The sequence below is a fragment of the Polypterus senegalus genome, chromosome 17, assembly GCF_016835505.1.
Source record: "Polypterus senegalus isolate Bchr_013 chromosome 17, ASM1683550v1, whole genome shotgun sequence".
NCBI lineage: Eukaryota > Metazoa > Chordata > Cladistia > Polypteriformes > Polypteridae > Polypterus > Polypterus senegalus.
The window spans coordinates 71,222,582-71,246,598 of NC_053170.1; the positions used below are offsets into that span (position 1 = coordinate 71,222,582).

The 24,017-nt window shown below is 39.3% G+C and overlaps 1 pseudogene; it reads right to left on the reverse strand.

Annotated features, from left to right (window-relative positions):
• Positions 1-1,242: 1,242 nt before the first annotated feature.
• LOC120517207 overlaps positions 1,243-24,017 on the reverse strand; it is a 41,215-nt pseudogene continuing 18,440 nt past the window's right edge.

The following is a 24,017-nucleotide window of genomic DNA, read 5'->3' on the forward strand; positions in this document are numbered from 1 at the left end:
AGCTGGTCATGCCCAAAAAACCTCCTCAGGGAGGTGTTCAGGAGGCATTCATATCATATGCCAGAACCACCTCAATTGGCTCCTCTCGATGCAGAGGATCAGTGACTGTACTCCAAGCCTGCTTTTCTAACCCTATTTCTAAGGGAGAGCCCAGGCACTCTGCAAAAAAGCTCATTTTGGCTACTTGCATTTTTTTGGTCATTTTCCAAAAAGTGGTAAATCGAGAGCTTCACCATCTGACTCAGATCTTTCTTCACCACTACAGATCGGTATATCAACCATATAACTGCGCTTGCCGCCCCAATTCATCTGTTGATCTCTCTGTTCCTTTTACCATCACTTGTGAATAAGACCCCAAGGTGCTTAAACTTCTCCACTTGAGGCAGTAACTCACCTCACACTCAGAGAGGACAGTCCACCTTTTCCCTACGGAGGACCATGGCCTCAGATTTGGTTCGGTTGCAAACAATCCAAATATACATGTTTAAGATCACAGCCCAATGAAATCAACAGGATCACACCATCTAAGAAAAAGCATTGATACAATTCTAAGGCCGTTGAACTGGACCCCATCTTCTCCCCAGCTGCACCTTGATATCCTGTCCAGGAAAATCACAAACACCAAATAGCCTTTATTAGGGGCACCATACTCTCCCAGCACCACCCAGATAATCCCTCAAGAAACATGGACATATTACTTCTCTAAATACACAAAGCACATGTAGACCAATTGGATGTACTCCCATGACCCCTCTGGAATCCTCATGAGGGTAAAGAACTGGTCCACTGTTCCATGGTCTGGATGAAAGTCACATTGCTTCTCCTGGATCTGAGATTCCACAACTGGGAGGAGTCTGCTTTCTAGTACCCTGGCATAAGATTTTCCAGGGAGGAGGGTGATCCTCCGATGGTTGGAGCACATCCTTTTATAAATGAGGACCACCACCCTGGTCTGCCACTCCAGAGACACAGATCCCGATGACCACACAACATTGAAAAGGTGTGTCATCCATGAAAGTTCAAAAATGTCCAGAGGCTTAAAAATTTCTGATAGGATCACAACCACCCCTAGGACCTTGCCACTGCAGAGTTTTTTAACTACCTCAGTGACCTCCCTCAGGGAAATGGACATTGATCCCCCACCAGCTTTTGGTTCTGCCTTCTCTATAGAGGGTGTGTCCACCCAGTAGAGGAGCTCCTCAAAGTGTTCCTTTCTCTGGCAGACAGCATCCTCAGTCAGGGTCAGCTTTTCTCCCCACCTTTTTCAGCCTGATTGAAAGTTGCTTTCCATGGTTTCTCCAAACTCCTTTTTGCCTGTTGGTACCTCTTTGCTGCTTCAGGAGTTTCCTGTGATAACCATACATGGAAGTCCTCCTTGTTCAGCCTGACGACATCCCTCAACCTCTGGTGTCCACCATTAAGTCCTTGGGTTGCCACCTCAATTGCAACCTATGGTGTTTAGAGTAAAGTCACAAGTAGACTGCATATCTTCCAATGTTTGATAAGAAGACCAGTCCCACCAAATGCCTTTCCCCTCCAGAGTTAAGGATATTCCAGCCTCTTTAAAGGGTTTGGTTTCAGAATCAAACGACTGGGGAGATTTGCGCCCGATTATATCTAGTTGGTAGCTCTCCTTCCCCGCTTGAGGGGTGACATTCCACATCCTAAGTTTCCGTCCAACAACGCCTCTGCATTCAACCACCTCCCAGGTAACATTGCACCCAGCCTCTATTCCTCGCCCACATCAAGGCAGTCCCACATTGCAGTTTCAGTTTGTGGGTTTGGGTGGTCTTCCTAGGCCTGGCTCCAGGATAGGTGCCTTTATAATTACATACTGCAGGCAGGGGATTGTCTTTTTATATTTTCTAATTTTCCTACTTTCATATTCTTTAACTTTCTCCACATGTGTATAGCGACCAATGTTTTTTTAGAGCCTTTTGAATTACACCGCTTTCATAATCTCTAACCTGCTCTGCATGTGTTTAGCGCCAACGTTTGTGAACGTCTTTATGAAGTTCTACTTTTTCTTTTACTCTGTCTTTTAATTCTGAGCCGGATTGGACGTGCTTTTTTTTCAATTCCACTTGTTCCGGGCTGATAATTGCTTTCCTTATTTTCTGAATTTGCACCTCAATTATTCTTTTTCTTTTTTGCTCTTTTTTCTCTCCAGCGCTTTTGAGTCTCTTTTCTCCGTGCTGCTTTCTTCTTCGCTTAGATGTCAACATTTCATTTATAACGTATTGTCCTTAGACGCTTTATATGCGCTGAGACCCTGGATCTGTGTGTGCTCAAAGCCTCCTTTGCACGACTCAGGGGGTTGTCTTTTTAAATTTGTGGGTTTGCTTCAGTAGAGGCTTTGAATTGCTCTTTGTCTGATCCCCTCACCTGGGACAAATTTGCCTTGGGAGGCCATACCAGGAGCTTCTGATCTGGACAACATAGCTCCTTGGTTGACTGTGCATACAAACCTCTCCACCATGATAAGGTGGTGATTCCTGTAGAGGAATTAGTTTAAACGCCACCTCCAAATTAAGTGTATTTTGTGTATGCAATTTGATAGAATAATGTTTCACTCTGTTTTAAATTCTGAATAGTGTAGTACTTAGAAGTTTTCAAAAATCTTAAGGGCTCTCACCAGGTCATAATAAATCAAGTTTTCAGGGGCATGAATTGCTCCAGATGAGTCAGATTTAAAAAATGTTGCCACCTCAATTCATAAGCTTCTTTCATTACAGAAGTTGTTACATTTTTGTCTTGAGCCACTGTTAGCTAGAATGAAGAAACAGATTAATTTTATGGAACTCTAAGGATAATTTAGGAATTCTCTGGGCTTTTAGGTAAACTATATGAGAAACATAATTATCAGAAGCCTTGGAAAAAGATGAGTTTCCAAAGGGAAAATGTTCTATGTGACATCTTTCAACCACAGAGAATATTATTCAGGGTAGGAAATATAACAGGGCACATTTCTTTCAAAAACTTGATTTGAATCTCATTCTCTGTGTCTTCCTTAATGCCTAGAATGTGGATATTATTCTTTCAAATTCTGACCTCCAGATATATTAATGTATATATCAAGAACACAATGTGCATTACAGTACCTGAAACTTATTGTTATTGTGACCCATGGTGCTAGTCAATGTCCCAAACTTTTCTTGATCTTTACCTACTCATCTTTGACTCAGTTCATACGGTGGTATAGTATGACAGCACTCTTCTTGAAAACCAAGCTGGATGAATTCTCTCTAGTTGACAAGCTGATCCTCCAAATATTTTATGTCTTTTTAGAAAGAAGCCACATAGTCCTACTGGTGACTTGCTCTGAGAGTGTTTTTTTAATCACCAGGCTGGAAACTTTGATATGGGACCTTATGGAAGATGACAACATTACTGGAACCTCTTATGTAAGACGAGTTCAAGTTTGCATGTGGGGCTTTTTTGAGGGAATATGTGAAAAAAGTGGGGAAAATTGAGTAACTCCGTAGAGCAGGCTCTGGCACACATCATCTACCAGCAAGGATTGCACAGTATTATGATTTCTTTCTTTTTGTTGTACTTGAATTGGAAATTGACATAATGCCACTTTACAGTCATTGTGCAAACTAATTTGTGCACCTTCTAGATCTGAGATAAAGCTGGATTACCCATACAAAAACCACATGGAGGATCAGATGAATAGTGAGCAAATATCATCTGTTCTTTCATATACTGAAACCAGCATCTTAAACTATAGGGTTGCAGGGACCTGGAACCTATTACAGGAGCGTTGATGTAATGCAAGAATTAAGCATGAGCCAGTCACACAGTTAGCCTTACTCTTTAATATGAGATCAGGATAGAGTAACAAATTAACTTAACACACTAATCCTTTCAGGTGTGAGAAAACACTTAGAAGACATTAAAAAATAAAAAAAAAAAAACTCAGACAGACAGTGTAAGAACATGCAAACTCTACAAACAGTGCCCAGTCACCTGGGGATGTGAAGTTGCAACACTACTGTCAACACCAGTGTGCTATGCTTTGTTTCAGCCAAATGATTTTAAATTTTGTAGATAATATGGTGAATAAATATTTCACTCAACAGCTGCTCATGTTGCATATTTCCAAACTATACATAACTTGGGCTTTTTGGACCAAATGAGTGGTGACTGAATGGTGGAAATCGGGGAGTAGTTCAGCATTAAAGGACAGATGCACTTTTTGGAAACACTACAAACCAGCTTTATAATGTGCCCTTCTGGCCCAAGACACTTTACAAGTAAACAGCTACAGCACAACTGTTTAAATATATAGTTTTTAAAAATTGGAGCACAGGCAGTTGGAGTGACCGGCTCAGTGAACAAAACTGAACCAGAAAAACATATATTTTAGACTGCCATGAATTCACCACCATTCCACAATGTCAGCTTTTGTATAGCCTTGGAAAACCAGTGAAATTTTGAATTGGGCTAATAGGCTAACACTATCACCTAAAAGAAGCCATATCTCTCGGAGATGTGAACAGCACTTTAAAGCTGTATGGTCAGAACTGGGAACAACCTTCTGATTTAAAGGGCTATTTAATTTCCTCAGACCTTTTTTTCAAACTGCGAGGATAGATTAATTTTAGGAACTGTTACATCTGCTTTGAGTCATTACTATACATGCCTGCTTCTAATTGACTGCATTTATGTAGCGCTGCTGTGCAGATTCAGGAAGCAATTTCATCCATTAAAAGACATTCTGCACTTTGCTTTTAGGCAATATAACAACCAGTGTGCTTTGTTGATTCAGGGAAGTCGTCACATTTCCATTAACAGGAGTGTGTGGAATTTAAGTTGATTAAAATTTTCAACAAATAGCCTTAAGTTGAATTTACTAATAGCTATTTCCATTTAACATGAACTATCATGTGAACGCGACCTCATCAAAGCAGTATACATTGGCAATGATGAGCTCTTAGCAAACCTGCATTGAAAAGAATACTTACGTCTAATTTATTATAGAACAGGTCTGCACCTAAAATATTATACCTGCTCTTTGGTCTGATACAAAACCAAAAGGTACCTCAGTCATTGACGGTAATTTTTCTAGTTAAAATGAGATATTATGATTTATTTTTAAATCCAATTAAACAGTAGAGTAGCATGGCTGAGAAACTTGCATTCCCAAGGAACCATTAGAGTGATTTTTGACAAAAGTATGTCTAACCTGAGACAAAATTAAGTTGAAAAAGTGACCATTTATAATAGTTATCCTTAAAACCAAATGAACAGAATGAATATAGTGCTGCGTTTCAGCCTGGGTTCCTCCCCTGGTTGGCGTTCAAATTCCTTGTTTATGTCTATTTTGTTCATTTTTGATTTGTTTGTTTTTGTTAATATTGTTGACCATTTAGTGTCTGTGTCTTTGCTATGTTTCATTCATTTTGCAGATGAAGCTCCAATGAGCTGTCCTCAGACCTATATGAAAATGCAGTCTCTTGTGGTTCATTGAAATACACTTGGTGGTTTTGGTGAGTTATAGAATCTTTTTGGGCTTTTACTGATTCCTGGATTTTTTACTTTAATTTTATTTTTTTACCATTCTTGCTGAATTTGTGTGTTTTGGACTTGTCTGCTTTGCGATTGCCTTTCAGGCAATTCCTGATGTGCCCTTGTTGCTTATTGCAGATTTTTGTCAAGTAGAGCATTTTCTTAATCAATACATTTTTACCTATAAAGATTCCATGTTTACCCTTTCATTACTAGTCATGGCTTGACAGAGATGTGGACATTTTTAGTTATTTTTGGGAGTCTTTGAGAGCAACGTGACCCTGGTAACATCAGGTTTTCATAGGAGTTTCAGCCATGGCTATTTATTCATATTTATTTGTTTTATTTTTCTTTGTAAATTATTATATTGATTCATTAATAGTTTTGTGATGATTTTTATTTCTTTGTTAAATAAAATGTATTATTATTATTGTTTTATTTCAATTGCTACCTTTTCCTCTTTTTGTTGAACCCAAGGAGGCAGGTCCACCTGAGCCCATATTTAGAGCATTTTAATGCCCCTGGCATTAGAACTGGGTTTTTCATTTTATGTCTTTGCCCTTCTCTGAGGTAATCAGCCTTTTTGTAACTATATTGAAAGTTTATTTGTCTTTAGTTAATTAATGAAAATATTCTTTAATAAATTGATTTTTAAATTTTTTAAAGTTTTTTTTCTCTAAGTGGTATGTTCTTCTGAGTAATTAATGTTTACTTATGCTAGGCTCTAGTTTCTTTAGTTACAATTCACTGTTGAGACTGCTTTGTTTGTATATTTTTATGCAGATGATATTCAACTCTGTTTCAATGTGAAAAGTGGAACTTCATTAGAGCTTTCTCAGCTCACAACTTGCCTCAGTGAAATGAAAACCTGGATGGAGCAAAACTCTTTAAAATTAAATTGCAACAAAACTGAACTCCTGCAAATTGAGACTAAAGTACAACTTAATCAAATGAGCTCCTTCCCAATCAATCTTGGCGGTGATCCCATCAGACCTGCCTCTACTGCAAAGAATCTTGGTGTCATTTTTGATTCCTCCCTTTTCTATTCCACCCAAATAAATCACATTAAGAAACTTTCTTACTTTTACCTCCATAACTTATCACATGTTCACTCCTTCCTCTCCTTTTCTAACACTGAGAAACATGTCCATGCTTTTATCACATCCCGCATCGATTATCGTAATTCTTTACTGGCAGATGCCCCATTTTAATCTTATATCACAGCTCCAGCTTATTCAAAACTCAGCTACAAGAGTCCTTACACGGACCAGCAGCAGCGAGCACATAACACCCCTCCTGCTTCGCCTTCACTGGCTCCCTGTGTCTTACAGAATCGAATATAAAATTCTACTAATAACCTACAAAACTTTAAACGATTTTGCGCAAAACTACATCAGTGACCTGCATCACTATGTGCCTGTCCACCAACTAAGGTCCTTTGATTCTGGCAATCATGTTGTGCCCCACACTAATCTTCACTCCATGGGTGACAGGGCCTTCAGCTGTATAGCGCCCAGAATCTGGAAGGACCTACCGAAATTAATTAGATCAGCTGACTCCATGAATTCTTTTAAAAAAGAACTCAAAACTCATCTGTTCAGGAAGGTTTTTAGCTCTACTTGACTTTATTACCCTTCTCTCAGTTTACCTCTCTGTCAAGATGCTCATATAACCTGTGTGTGTGGTGTTAGACCATCAATTATGTTGTCTGTTAGGCTTTTTCTCTTACTGTCTTAATCTTCTTTATTTATTTACAGTATCTGGTTTATACAATTATATATACTGTATACCGTGCCATTCTTTCTTTAACTCTGTGAAGTGCCTTGAGCATGGGAAAAGCGCTGTATAAATAAAAATGTATTATTTGCTTAACATGTTTTTCCTTGTGATATTGACTTTTGTGTTTAGGTTTTTCTACTTGGCCCTTTCTTCTGTTTAATTTAGATTTCTGATATTCCTTTGTTTAAGAAGTTTACTTTTTTCTTTCCTTAAATACTTTATGATTCCTTTTAAGTGTTAATTGGTTTATTAGTTGTTTCAGTGATATTTCCAATAAACTCATTTTGATAACTTGTAGCTCATAGTCTTTCCTTTCATTCTGCTAACAAATCATTACAGGTAATGTAAATTTGCTTTTGGGAATGTCACTTCACTGACAGAGAAGAAACTAAAGCTGATGTATTGGCAACACATTTAGGGTCAGTTAGAGTATTCATGAGTTGATGTAGTGCTTGTATGGTAGCAAGACCAGACTACATATCATGGTACTAGCAGGTGAAGATCCTCAGGTCTAAGTGCTGTAGCAGTAATAACAGAAAAGATCAGGAAAAAGTTTAACTGATCTGAAGCTAGTCCTGTCGTGGGTTGGTGTTTATCATCTGCATGACCAACTAAGCCTCTGATTCTTTATTAGCAGCACTACACTGTTGATTAATGACATGCTGCTATGCATCAAACTCTACATATAAGGGACAGAGAGCACAGGAAAAAAATGTAATTTTCTTCAACCTTACAAGAAACACTACATTAAATCTTACATCCAAAATGCACATTGTTAGAAACATTACATTAATACTTAACAAAATGACTGAGGCGGACTGCAGGATTATTGTAGTATTATACACTTTGGGGATTATGAAGAGGCCTTGATCTTCATATACAAGTACCATTCACCTTAAAAATATTGCCTAGATCCCTGCATCATGCATTTAATTCTGCACTTACATGTTCACCCTTTATGTGAGTAGCTGTACTGAGTAGATCCAGTGTTTAAATTTGATACTGTCTTGCCATTGAATAAGGCACCATTATCAGGAAATTCTATCTTCTATAAGCACATAATTAAAAGAAAGTGAAAGAAATATGCTGCAAATAAAACTTGAAAAGAATAGGTGTTAGTTGGTTAAATGTTGCCAGACTCATATCTTAAGCATTATTGACCTCTTCATGAGAATATTTTTTTAATTTTTTACGTTCAACAAAAATGGTGGTAAAAATAACCAGTTGCCAACCTATTCATTATTTTGAGAACTTCTCAGCTGTTATGTTTATTCTGGTATTGTTAATCTATTCTTCACCAAGAGGTATTTAAGACCTACTCAGATGTTGGAAAATATTCATATTATTTAATTGCAATTAGAACCACTCACTACCCACTTGAGCACAAGCTCAATGTAATCCACAATTATTTAATAGACTTGCAGGATATCTTCTAGGTAACTTTCACAGTACATACTGTAGAAGGAGTGTTGCATAGAAGAAATTCACATCATCTTTCAGTGTGCATTTTACTATCCAGCAGCATAGCAGTTTTGACATTCTCAAGGATCTTTGGAGGAGACTGAAAATGAGAGCTCGAAAGGCACAGATGGAAAATAATATGCCGGTTATACCGAAACAGTTCAGGCCACTACAGGCAAAGTTGTGTTGTTGCAGCCTCCATTGTCTGTGCCATTGACAGTGATGTGGTTGGAGGGTCTGTTTGACAGACTGTGTCACATTTCAATCCTTTTATAGTATAAATAGCTATTTATAGCCTATCTCTTATTGTAAACCATTATGGATACCCTTTACCTGGAGTTATTGAAGTAGCACTCCACGTCATGGTAGCTGTCTAGTGCTACAGTAAAGAGAGCAGTGTTTAAAAACAGTTGTACACAGACTGTGAATTTAAAGACAAAGATAAAGATTTGGGACACCCTTAGGCATACCCTGCATATCAGAAACAAAACAATAAACACAATGTTAAGGTGTAATTAAAAAGCATCTTCAGAGGCACGAGTCTAAAATTAGACTGAAGGCAAGATGGTGCTGGAGCTGGTTAAGAGGCAAGTAAGGAAGAAGGGAAAGGCTTATTGGGCTGGAAACCAGAAGTGATGTCATTTAATAATAAAAATAATAATAATTCTTTGCATTTATATAGCACTTGTCTCACTACTCAAAGCACTGTTTTATAATGAGTGGTGAGCCACTTCAGTCACTTCTAACATGTAGAATCAACCTGGATGATGCAACGGCAGCCATTATTGTGCCAATATGCTGAAAACGCATTAGGTGTTAGGTGGTGAAGTGGTGGGAGAGAGATGGCCAATTAGAGACAGGGAGCCAGAATGACTAGGCCCAGTAGGCCAATTTAGCTTGGACATCAGGATACACCCTACTCTTTACAAAGGATGACCAGGAATCTTTTATGACCAGAGAGAATCAGGACCTTGATTTTACCCTCACCCAAAGAATGGTGCCATTTGTACAGCACAGTGTCCCCATCACTGGACCGGGGCATTGGGATTTACATTCAGTCCACAGGGTAAGTGCCCTGTGCTGGCATTAACAACACCTCTTCCAGCAGCAATCAAAGTTTTTCCTACATGGTCCTCCATCTAAGTACTGGCTGGCCAGAATATGTTTAGCTTCAGATAGATGACCTCTTCTGAAGTGCATATGGTATGTCTGTTGGAAGATATCTTTCCATCACTTGTCATCAGATCTGCGGGAGAAAGGAGAGGAAAGGCATTATGCAACAGCACCAACCCTCAATTTGGGGTGGAATTATTACATCAGTCTGTTTCTCTGTCTCTTATTCACTTGTTTGGTTGCACAGTGCATCACAATCTGTCCCGCCACCTGAGGAGAACAGTGCTTAATATTCCTGTCTTTCATATTATTATTTGTTTGTATTGGATGCTGTCACTGGTACTGCTGCAGGTTCTAACACAAGGGGTGCACCACAATATACTTTACCACAGAGTTAATTTCATCTGTCCCATTAAGCTCGTCACTGGCTGCTCTGACTTAACACTAGATTTCCTGAAGCCTACAAAAAACTTGTAATCCCGGCCCACTTTAAATCCCTTCACACCTCTACATTCAGCGTCTTTTGTTTTGTACATGTGTTGATAAGCACAAGCAGCAAGCAGCCTGCTATCCCACCTCTCCCACCGCCTCAGAAAGGGCAAAAAGCTCTCTCAGCTCAAGCCTTGATTATCTGGGAGTGAGGTACCTGGAGCTGTATAGGGTAAATAATATATCGTTATTTTGAACACATGAATTTCATGTATGTTCTCTGTCTACAAAGGTCTATGTAAGTGTAGGATAACAGGAAATACAAGAAATGTTGAGCACATACCTAAAAGACAAACTTTTTTCATGTTTTAGTACTAACGACAAAATTTTGATATGAAGTGTAGAATGTATGAAGTCCAAATATCAATAAACACTTTCACAAAAGGTACAAGTGTAACAAAACAAATGAGGTTTTATTCAAGAATATAACTGAAGAAAAAGAAATTGGGTTAGTGCACTTCTTTGTCATGACTGCTTTGGTAGTACAGCGAAAAGAACTGCTATAATCAAGAGGTTGTGGGTTCGAGCCTTGCCGCTTCCCAAAATAAACTTTTGAGTAATGAGCTACTCTTATTGTTACTACACTGCTCACAAAAATTAAAGGAACACTTTTTTTATTGGGCCTGGCATGAAATCAATTAAACCTGTCTGATAATTTTCTGGTTGGTTAAGCAGCTGAGGTCATTGTTAATCACTTTCAGCTGTATTGGTGTTCATGGACTTAACGACAGGTGCACTAAAGTGGCAACAATTAGAAAACCCTTAAAACAGGACTGGTTTTACATGTGGAGGTCATTTCAAGTTTCTCCCTCTTGATCTTTTTTGGCTGGTTTTCCACTCGTGCTAGTTTTGGCTTGAGTAATTATCTCTACTGGCAGTATGAGGCGATTCCTTAACCCTACAGAAGTTGCACAGGTTGTCCAACTTCTCCAGGATGGCACATCCACACATGCTGCAGCAAGAAGGTTTAATGTGTCTCCCAGCACAATCTCCAGAACATGGTGGAGATTTTAGGAAACTGGCTGTTATTCTTGGAGAGCTGGACAGGGCCGTAGAAGGTCCTCAACCCATCAGCAGAACCGATACCTGCTCCTTTGTGCAAGGCGGAACAGGCTGAGCACTGCTCGTGCCCTACAGAATGACCTCCAGAGGGCCACTGGTGTTAATGTCTCTACCCAAACAATCAGGAACAGACTTCATGAAGATGGCCTGAGGGCCCGATGTCCTGTAGTGGGCCCTGTGCTCACTGCCCAGCACCGTGGAGCTCGACTGGCATTTGCTCAAGAACACCAGAATTGGCAAGTCCGCCACTGGCGGCCTGTACTTTTTACAGACGAGAGCAGGTTCACCTTGAGCAGCTGTGATAGACATGAAAGAGTCTGGAGAAGACAAGGAGAACAATATGCTGCCTGCAACGTCGTTCAACATGACAGGTTTGGTGGTGGGTCAGTGATGGTCTGGGGAGGCATATCCATGGAGGGACGCACAGACATCTACTGCGTAGGAAATGGTGCTCTGACTGCCATAAGGTATCGAGATGAAATCCTTGAACCCATTGTCAGACCCTACGCTGGTGCAGTAGGTCCTGGTTTCCTACAATGCACGACAATGCCCGGCCTCATGTGGCAAGGGTATGCAGGCAGTACCTGGAGGATGAAGGAATTGAAACAATTGAATGGCCTTCACCATCCCCTGACTTAAACCCAATAGAACATCTGTGGGACATTATGTTTCGGTCCATTAGACGCCGCCAGGTTGCTCCTCAGACTGTACAACAGCTCAGGGATGCCCTCATACAGATCTGGGAGGAAATGCCACAAGACACCATCCGTCGTTTCATTAGGAGCATGCCCCAACGTTGTCAAGCATGCATACAAGCTCGTGGGGGCCACACAAGATACTGAAAAGCATTTTGAGTAGCAGAAATTAAGTTTTTGAAAAAATGGACTAGCCTGCCACATCTTCATTTCACTCTGATTTTAGGGTGTCTACACAATTGAGCCCTCTGTAGGCAGAAAACTTTTATTTCCATTAAAAGACTTGGCATCCTTTTGTTCCCAAGATATTGCCCTGTCTTTATTTGTATAGATATCCAACTTCATATTGAGATCTGATGTATCTAATGTGTTTCTTTAAAGTGTTCCTTTAATTTTTGTGAGCAGTGTATTATACAATAAAACATACAGTTGATTTGAGTCTGTAACAGCTGGTGTAAATGTATGGTACTTGTAAAGGTTAGCGTTTTTTTTTTTATTCAGTATTATTCTCTGTCACTTTCATGCTCCCCCTGATCTGACACTGCTGTTTTCAAAGAAAGACGTGCTATAGCAGAGGTGAACTTAGATGAGGATGAGGGTTCTACATTGGAAAAAGAGAACAGAAGTCCTCCCCTCAAGAAACGTCCACTCACATATAAGAACAATGCAGCTGCACCGGTCATAAAGGCAAAAGATGGCACCGTTTGGATGCAGCAATGGGTTGGGCATCATCCTGCCCATCATTCTGCCCCACACATGTCCTTCAAAGAAAAAGCAGGGCTTACAGAACTTGCCAAGGTATTGTGCAAAGTCCTATTTGTGATTATGTTTTGTGATGGTCTTTACATAAAAAACATTTATATGTTATTGATAGGGTGGCGCAGTGGGTAGCACTGCTGCCTCGCAGTTAGGAGACCTGGGTTCGCTTCCCGGGTCCTCCCTGCATGGAGTTTGCGTGTTCTCCCTGTGTCTACGTTGGTTTCCTCCCACAATCCAAAGACATGCAGGTTAGGTTCATTGGTGATTCTAAATTATCCTTGGTGGGTGTGTGTGTGTGCCCTGCGGTGGGCTGGCATCCTGCCCAGGGTTTGTTTCCTGCCTTGCGCCCTGTGTTGGCTGGGATTGGCTCCAGCAGACCCCCATGACCCTGTTGTTTGGATATAGCGGAATAGATGGATGGATGTTACTTATATAAAAGCTAGACTGAATGTTATTTACCTTCATTTATTTATGTATATTCCTGCAGTGTAAAGTCACAAGTAGACTGCAGAGCTTAATCTGTTTGATCGACATGGGCATGCTGACAAACTACTTGTGCACTGAAGTGACTTTAGCTGCAGGTGTAAGCTGCTGTCACACCCTACGCAACTGTGTTTGATCTTGTTCAGGATAAGATCCCAGTCGCCCCATGGGAGACTTTCAGAGACTAAGGTCATAAAGCTTATGAAACCTTTTCTGGACAAAGGCAGAACCGTAACAACAGTCATATGCAGCTTCCACCTGCAGCTTAAGTCACAGGAAGCTCTGTAGTCTACTTAAATACATAAATCAATGTAAATAACATTCAATCTAGCTTTTATATAAGTAACATACAGTATAAATGTTTCTTATGTAAAAACTATCACAAAACATAATCACAAACAGGACTTTGCATGATACATTGGCAAGCTCTGTAAGCCGTGCTTTGTTTTGAAGGACAGGTGTGGGGCAGACTAACTGGGAGGATGACGACGGATCTTTTGCTGTGTCCAAACGGTGCCATCTTTTGCCTTTACGTCTGGTACAGCTGCTTTGTTCGCATATGTGAGAGGACATTTCTTACAGGGAGAGCTTCTGATCTTTTTCTCCGATGTAGAACCCTTGTCCTCATTTGAGTTCACCTCTGTTATAGCACGTCTTTATTTGAAAACAGCAGTGTCAGATCGGGAGGAGTGTGAACGTGACTGACAGAATAAAACTGAATGAAAAAAAAGCTACCATTTACAAGTACTATACATTTACACCAGCTGTTACAGACTCAAATTAAATGTATGTTCTTATTATATAATAGTAACAATAAGAGCAGCTCACTACTCAAAATGTTTATTTTGGGAAGTGGCAAGGCTCAGACCCGCAACCTCTTGATTATTAGTCAGCAGTTCTTATCGCTGTACTGCCAAAGCAGTTATGACAACGATGTACCCTAACTTGATTTCTTTTTCTTCAGTTATAGTCTTGAATAAAAGCACAATTGTTCTGTTATATTTGTACTTTTTGTGAAAGTGCTTATTTCATACTGGACTTTAGTCTTCAAACATTATACACTTCATGTCAAAAGTTTGTTGTTAGTACTAAAACATGAAAAAAAAATGTCTTTTAGGTATGTGTTCAACATTTCTTGCATTTCTTGTGATCCTAGACTTACATAGATCTTTGTAGACAAATAACAATATATTATTTACCCTATACAGCTCCAGGTTCCTCACTCCCAGATAAACAAGGCTTGAGCTGAGAGAGCTTTTTACCCTTACTGCGGCTGTGGGGAGATGGGATAGTGGGCTGCTTGCTTCTTGTGCTTATCAACACATTTACAAAACAAAAGACACTGACTGAGAGGTGCGATGGGATTTAAAATGGGCTGGGATTACTAGTTTTTTCATAGGCTTCATGAATTCTAGTGTTAACCAAGAGGCAATCTGCATTTACCTGTATAGAACGTCTTTTAAGGAAGACAATGCCTATTTAAACATTCCCATCTTACATAGCATGTTACTCTCATCCAGCACACAGGAAGGGCTCCTTTATGTTTCTAGCACCCACAGCACTGGTACACTATCATCCAGTACAAATACAAATGCATATCACATATTTTTAGTCATCAAGGAATCCTGTGTGAATGAAGAGGATATTAAGGAATGTGAATCCAGGAAATGCCCAGAAGAATGCAGCAGGCAATACATAAGAGGGCTCTCCCTCACTTTGAGTGTTCTGTCCTACTTATATCTGAATGTGAACACATGAATAAGATGGAACTTTTGCAAGGAAGCTGCATGTTGGAAAGGTAGAAGCACTTCAGCAGAAAAGAAGGGCTCAGAAGACAAAGGCAAGATACTAACAAGCTGGTTCAAACTGAAGGGGGTTGTCTATTAGCTCAAGCAGCAGCAAAAGCTAGTGGCTGCCATATCTGCCTGTAAGCTGCATTTCTGAGTTGCAATTATAGCAGTAATTATGAAATGACAAGCACTTCAACACTCATTTGTGCATACTGTTACTGACACACTGTTATATTAATTGAAGGTGTTAATACAAAAATAGTTTCCAGTTTAAATGCTGATTGACGACATATTAGAATTTGGTGTGTCTGCGTGAGGCATTCTTTATTATCAACCTACAGTAATGAACTTGAAGCTTGCATTTCACTGCACTTGCATTTCTTTCAAACGTGTGTGGATTATGAACAGTTTGGTATTAAATATTTTACTGAATTTTAATAACAAAGATGAAGCAAATCTTATGCGAGTTGTCATTTTGGCAGCATATGTGTGAAGCTTTATGTGAGCACTGTGTAAAAGGATTACAGCAAAGATTATGTTTGGTTTCGGAGCAACATGCATAGGATTGTAGGTGTGTATCAAAATGTTTCCTGGCTACAATTAAATGAATTCATAATGACAGTTAACCTCTGGTTATCCCCATGTTGCTCAGTTTCATTCTTAACAATTGAGAATGTATTTGTTTTCCAAATGAATTGGTCTTTTATGTTCATTTTTGCTTCTTTGATTATTATTTGATTATTATTGTTTATGTTAATATTGTTACTTTTACATTTTTTTCTTATGTATTTTATGGCTTTGACATGAATATTTTTATTTTTCAATGTTTCTTGTATTTTTGGGGGAAGGACAATCAATACTTCACTGCAAGGAGAGCCTTCAAAGCCAAGTTAGGAGAGCGAGTCCCTTGTAGTTTATTTTGCTTGGAGCTGTTATGTTGGGCCATTGAGCAAGGCCCTTAACCTGCAATTGCTCTGTCCTGAGTATGACGTTAATCTGCATCCATCCTTGCATGAAGGCCCTCCAACCTGCAGGGAAAAACTTGAGGGTTGGTGGCAGAATTGGCACTCCTGCCACCATAAACAAACCTCACACTGTTTTACTCCATCTGAACTAATGTGGTGCTGAGGTGTCACCCATTGCATGGCTGCACTCGGGTCCTAATCTGGATCCTGAGTTGGTTTGTTGTGTGGTGGGTGTAGCAATGCCCTGTATCAGTGCGTGCTCCTAATCTCTCTCTTGTAGCATCACACACATTCATGTTTTTGTCTTCCTGTGGCAGCGGGAAAAAGATGCATAGCATGCAATAAAATGACAGAAGCCTGACTGATGTTACACTTTTACATTTAGTGTTAATATCCTTATTTAGTACAAATATTTTAATGTTGTGATTGTAATTGCCCAGGGATTTCATTGCTAACCTGCTCTAGGGTTACATAGAGTTAGCATGCCCTTCCCATGTCGGCATGCATTGATTGATATGACGGATTGTGTTTAACTGCTGAGGATCAATTGCTTTATAAATGAATACCAGAAATGTGTCTGTGTTCAGAAGCCAGTAAAAAGGCAAACAGAATGTTAGGTTCTATAGCACAATGTGTGGAGTACAAGTACATGGAGGTTAAACTGAAGCTTTATAAAGCTCTAGTGAGGCCTCATCTGAAGTATTGTGTGCAGTTTTGGTCTCCAGGTTACAAAAAGGACTTAGCAGCCCTAGCAAAGGTCCAGAGATACCATGCACCTATGATCTTGGAGCTGAAATTACTAAGCCCCATACACTCACCCCGAAGATGGCGCCTCAACCCGCTTCTATTAGCTGGCAAGAATTGTACGGAATTTATATCCAAGCAAATCAAATTCTTTCTAGAGACAAATACATCCCCCGAGATCTCTGCAGGAATACTCTGGGAAACTCTTAAGGCCTTCTTAAGAGGACAGATTATCTCATATCTTTCCCACAGAAATAAATCCGAAGGCAAGAAAGTAGCAGAGATAAAAAGCGAAATTACTAAAATAGATGAAGAACATGCCAGACTACCAAGCGAGACTCTACATAGGAGGAGGCAGGCTCTACATTCAGAATTAAATCTCTTGACAAGTAAAGAAACTGAACAACTAATTTACAAATCCAGACATCATTACTATGAACATGGAGAGAAAGCTAATAAGCTTTTAGCTCAACAAATTCACAAGCAAGAAGTGCAACGCAATCTCGTAATCACTAACACGAACGGAGATAAAATCATCGAACACAAAAATATAATGCACACTTTCAGAGACTGCTATAAATCCCTATATACTACTGAGTTTAAAGAAGACAATATACAATCTAATGCATTTCTGGATACATTACAGATACCACAAATAGACGCTTTTAGTGTGGAGGAACTTGATAAACCTCTGCATTATCAGAATTACTAGATGCTATAAAGTCACTCCAAGGTGGAAAAGCAGCAGGCCCTGATGGCTACCCTGCAGAGTTTTACAAGAAATTCTCCGCTCAGCTAGCTCCCTTCCTATTAGCAACATTTACAGAAGCCAGAGATAACCAATCTCTTCCACAAACCTTTCGCCAAGCACTAATCACTGTCTTTCCAAAACAAAATAAGGACTTATTACAATGTGCATCATACAGACCAATTTCACTTCTGAATAACGACGTTAAAATACTCTCTAAAATCATAGCTAGAAGGATGGAGAAAGTGCTCCCTCGTAATATCACAAGACCAAACTGGATTTATTAGGGGCCGACACTTATCTTCAAATCTTCGACGCCTGTTTAATGTAATATACTCACCAACTAAATCAAACACCCCAGAAATATTATTATCATTGGATGCAGAAAAAGCATTGACATGATTGAATGGAAATACCTTTTACTACATTTGGAGAAGTTTGGGTTTGGCCCAACATTTGTGCATGGATTAAATTACTGTATACTAACCCAGAAGCTTCAGTTTGCATCAATAACATTTGCTCAGACTACTTTAAACTAGAACGTGGCACTAGACAAGGATGCCCTTGTCACCGCTGCTGTTTGCAATTGCCATTGAACCACTGGCAATACATTGTCGAAATACTGATCAGATAAAGGGGATTAGCAGAGAAGGACTGGAACAGAAAATCTCATTATATGCAGATGACATGGTACTGTATATATGGACCCAGAAAATTCTGTGCCTGCAGTCTTAGCAGCACTCACAGAATTTCAAAAGCTCTCTGGTCTCAGAATTAATCTGAATAAAAGTGTACTCTTTCCAGTGAATTCTCAAGCATATAATATTAGATTAGACACCCTACCTTTTATCATTGCAGAACAGTTTAAATACCTAGGGGTAAACATCACAAGTAAACATAAAGCTCTTATCAACAAAATTTCGCGTCTGCATGGAAAAAATTAAACAAGACTTGCATAGATGGTCAACCCTTCATCTCACACTAGCTGGAAGAATTAACACTGTTAAGATGAATATTCTTCCTAAGCTCCTTTTTTTATTTCAAAACATCCCAATATACATTAATAAATCATTCTTTAAGCAATTAGATTCAACAATAACCTCATTTATTTGGAATTCAAAACATCCACGCATCAAAAGAGCGACCCTACAAAGACAAAAGGCAGAAGGCGCATGGCTCTACCTAACTTCCAGTTTTATTACTGGGCAGCAAATATACAGGCGATAAGAACCTGGACACAAATAGAAGAACATACACAGGCTTGGACCGCAATAGAAGTAAAATCCTGCAGTACTTCTTTGTATTCCTTGCTCTGTGCTCCAATAAACACACGTTATCGGCAATACACTAATAACCCAATTGTGCTCCACTCACTTAGAATCTGGAACCAATGTAGAAAGCATTTTAAGACGGAGAAGCTTCTATCTGTGGCACCCTGCAAGAGAACCACCTCTTTCAACCTTCACAAACATATGCAGTTTTAATATCTGGAAAAATTTGGAATTAACTTGCTTAGAGATCTTTATATAGACAACGTCTTTGCATCCTATGAACAATTACATTCCAAATTTAACATTCCAGCTACACATTTCTTTCACTATCTTCAAATCAGGAACTTTGTTAAACAGAACCTTCCAGATTTTCCTCATCTTGCACCCTCATCCATGCTGGAAAAATATTGCTCAATCTCAAGGACTTAGACTCCATCTCTACAATATATAAAATCATTTTACAATCCCTTCCTTTCAAAGATCCAAGAGGACACTGGGAAAAATGATCTCTCAATTAATATATCAGAAAAGGAGTGGAAAGTAGCAATGCAGAGAATTCACTCAAGCTCCATATGCGCAAAGCATACAATTATACAACTCAAAATTATATATCGAGCACATCTGTCTCGACTAAAACTCTCCAAAATGTTTCCAGGGCATGATCCAACCTGCGAACGTTGCAACCAAGCCCCAGCCTCACTAGGTCACATGTTCTGGGCCTGCACCAAATTAACATTATTCTGGACAAAATTTTTAATTACCTTCAGACAGCCTTGGACTCACAATCCCTCCTAACCCATTAACAGCTGTGTTTGGGGTTCTTCCAGAGGGGCTTAAAGTGGAGAAAGACAAACAAATTGTGATTGCATTCACTACACTGTTGGCACGCAGACTCATTCTGATAAACTGGAAGAACCCAAACTCTCCTCTTTAAGTCAGTGGGAAACTGATGTGTTATATTATTTGAAATTGGAAAAATCAAATACTCAGTTAGAGGATCTGTACAGACTTTTTTCAAAACATGGCAGGATCTAATCAGTAATATTTTAAAATAAGTTCATAAAGCACAGAGAATTTATTAATTTAGGTATGTTTACAAGCCTTAAATTTTACACCGTTTGGCTTGCTCTCTCTCTCAGGGGTCGGGATCGATCTGTTCTTAACTCAATTTTTCTTTTTGTAAAAACTTGATTGCTTTGTATGGATTGTAATAAAATTAAAAAAAAAAAAAAAAAAGGTCCAGAGAAGAGCATCTAGGCCGATTGCATGGCTACAGGGTTTGATTTATGAGAACAGATTAAAAGAGCTGAATCTATACAGTTTTTAGCAAAAGAAGATTAAGAGGTGACATGATTGAACTGTTTAAAATTATGAAGGGAATTAGTACAATGGATCAAGACTGTTATTTTAAAATGAGTTCATCAAGAACACAGGGACATAGTTGGAATTTTGTTACAGGTGAATTTCTTACAAACATTAGGAAGTCTTTCTTTAAACAGAGAACCATATACACTTGGAATAAGCTACCAAGTAGTGTGGTAGACAGGAGAACTTCAGGGACTTTCGAAACTCGACTTGATGTTTTTTTAGAAGAATTAAGTGAATAGGACTGGCAAAGTTTGTTGGGCTGAATGGCCTGTTTTCATCTAGATTGTTCTAATGTGTCAACAGTCACTCTCAATAACCAAAATAACATTTATTACTGCATGTTCAGTGGAGTAAAGTTCATCTGCTCAGTTTATGATCAACCAATTTTGTCTGCCCACTCCTGCTTTGGTCCCTGTGTTACATCCACAGGCTCTGCATATTTCTCAAAGGATTTTCAGAGAGCCAGCTTTCTTCTTGATATGCATCTGCAAATAATTAATGAAACACAGATTTCTCTTGAGACATGCAGAACTTAAGGGCGAAATATGGTAGAATCTATGAATCCATCTTGACATGTGTCAAAGATAATGGCAGCTGGTGTAATGGTGAGCATCAGCATTGAGCATCATTTTTAATGTCACAGTATATCTAAGCATTCTTGCTGACAATTTGCATTCCTTTTTATGTCCACAGTTTACCCTTTCCTAAAAGAATATTTCTACCAGAAAATTTACAGAGCATGCATCACCTGAAGTTGGAGTGATGAACATGGCAGTGCCTTCGGTTTGCTCCAATGGCCTTCATAGTCTTTAGATTTTAAAACCAAAAAGCCCATTGTGGTGAGTATGAATAGATGACATGAAAATACAATCAAAATATCTGGAGGAACTGACTGGTGTAATCAAGTCAGCATGCACCTCATTGTTGAATCTGTGCCTTTAAGAATTCAGATTTATTTGGAAGCAAAAATGGTGAAGTATCTGAAACTAGACATGTATACTTAATGAAGTGGCCACTGAGCGAAAGATATGTTAGATTATTAAAACAAGCAATCCAATCCCAATCCATAGAGATGACAATGCATGCCTTAGTGACACCAATTATTGCTGCACATGATCTTGAATATCAGTATGCCAGACCATCAAAAACTGAACAATGTCTTTAGTAAGAGAAGAAAAAAAATTATTTAGAAGAGAGAAATAAAAAATTCAGAATAATGCCAAGTCCCATCAGTAGGCACTAGCACGCTGTCCTCCCCACCATACCAAGTCCTTCCTTTGATCATCATAATCAGTCTGGTTTCTGCTTCTGGTTTAAGCCCTTGTAAAACTTTAAAACTTTAATTATGGAATACAGTAAGACTGTGGGGTTCTACTCCAACCTTCATGCTAATCCTACAAGATGTTTCAGTCCTACAGCTCCCAGCTAAACAGCACCTAATAAACACAGACTTGTGTATAAGGCTTTGAATGAGCTGCTACTGCCTTTTGAGTCTTGTAAATAAACAGAACAACGGAGGGTGAAAATGTTCATAATTTATGTCAGTTATATGAAAGTGAAAAGATTTTTGTGTACTAACAAGGACAACTGTAAGTGGACCTTTGTTTGAGAAAAATAGAAGAATCAGCTTCTGGGATTTGGCAGCACCCTGTGGATGAAGGCTTTTCTTATCGGATAGAGAAACAACAAAATAAAGCTATGGTGACTTGGATCTCTTCACTTACATCAACATAAACATGCAAGAACAAAAGTTCTGTCAGAAGCAATACATGTAAGAAGGGCCAACAGATGCTGGAAGAACTGGGAGCAGCTGTCACTTTCCATTAATTTTTCTGGAAACAGTCAGATGTGAAATCTCTGTTGCTGGTCGAGAGTAATGCTTTTCAGTGGTATGAGCCTTCAGGCGACTGGAACCGCAACAGATGCTACATCAATAACATTATTAATTGATGGAAATTGATTTTTGTCATTTTTAACTTACCTGAGTGAAAATCAATACCCTTTTTTCTGTGACATACTGGGCTTTGTCATTTCTTATATGCTAAAAAATGTAAAAGCTGTAGAAAGAGCACTATTGGAGTTAGAAGACATACAATATTAGTAAATGCATAAAAAATGAAGCTTGAAAGAACAAAAAAAATGAAGAACAGGAAGAGCAAAATTTACCTGCCATTTCTGAACAACTGACAAACGAATACCCGTCAGGTGTTTTTTTTTCACCTTGAATAAGGTGTGGTTAGCGGCCTGAACACAGACAGGTAGACATCGTTAAATGAACCACAATACACGTTTATTTACAGTCTCTATTATTTACAGTGCACACACAACCCCAAAATCTCCTCAAATTTTATGGCCTTTCCCCAATGTCTTCCTCTCAGGTCTGCCTATACTCCTCTCCACTAAGACTTTGTCCTTCTTCCACCCGACTCTGGCCCTTGAATAGAGGGAGGCGGCCCCTTTTTTACACACCTCCAGGTGCCTCCCGATAATTTTCCGCCGGCACTCCCCAGTGTGGTGGAAGTACCGGCTGCGCACCCGGAAACACTCCAGGTGTTCCTGGTCTTCTTCCCCCCAGCACTTCCAGGTGTGGCAGAAGTGCTGAGGGCCAGGGCTCCTCAGGCATTGGGGCGCCCCCTAGTGGTGACCCCGGGCCTCTGTAGGGTTGAGCTTTCAAGCTCTGTTCCTGTGGTCCCCAAAGCCACCAGAGCGGTCGCCCCCTCATGGTCTGGAGGAGACGTAAGCCCTCCTCCGGTCCTCCTGGGCATCCCAACTGGGTAGCACCCTCAGCCACTCGCCACAAAAGTAATCTTGATTTGTTGTCATACTTTCAGAAGTAATGGTATATAACTTTGTCAATAAATCAGAAACAACACCATATGTACCGCAGCTTTCTTTGAATGCCAATAATGCTTATACACATGCTGTGCCAATCATTAACAAGAAAATCAAGAAGCATGCAATGGCTTATATAGCCAAAGTGAATATGGGCAATAAACTGGGACTTGAATGTCTTTGTTTAATTTAAGGGAGCTCAAAAACGCCCCCAGGTACTTACACAATAAGCATAAACAGCTCCGTTTAAAAGATTCTTTATCCAAATGTGTAAAACTAGATGATAAATTTGTCTTCATTGTCAATGTTAGTACTTCTGTACAGCAACACACTTTTTAATGTGATGCTTGTTGGGACCTCTGATTCTGCTCATGCATTCTCTTCTGCTCATTATAAACAGGAATTTTCAAGCTCTGTTCTTATAAATAGTGCAAGGTAGACATGACTCCTTGGACAAACACATGTATGTTTGAATTTGTCGTTAGTAATGCTGGCTGCTCTTTCCCCCCTTCCTGATCAGTTATAATCAACGTGTCGCAGCAGGAGGTACACAGTACTGTTACGCAGCAAATTATTATTAAGTAAGTGAGGAAGTCATTCCATCTTAGATTTCTTCAAAACTTAAAAATTAGTTTGGGGATGAGTGTATCTCTCAGTCTAGAGTGTATGATTGGTGCAAGTTAGTAGGGAAGAAATTCAAGTCGAATGAGGAGGTTATTGACGCTGTGCAAGAATCTCTTCTGGGGTTAAGAAGCTTCCTGAGTGCTGGAACAAGTGTATTGCAGTAGCAGTACATAGAATTGTGTGTAAATTATTTCATTGCATTCAATTCATAAAGTGTAGCTCGTAAATTCCTGTTTATATTTGAACGCCCTCATATATATACATATTTGTTAGGTGTCATTATGCTTCTGTTAAAGTGGTATAAACCATTTAAAAGGCAG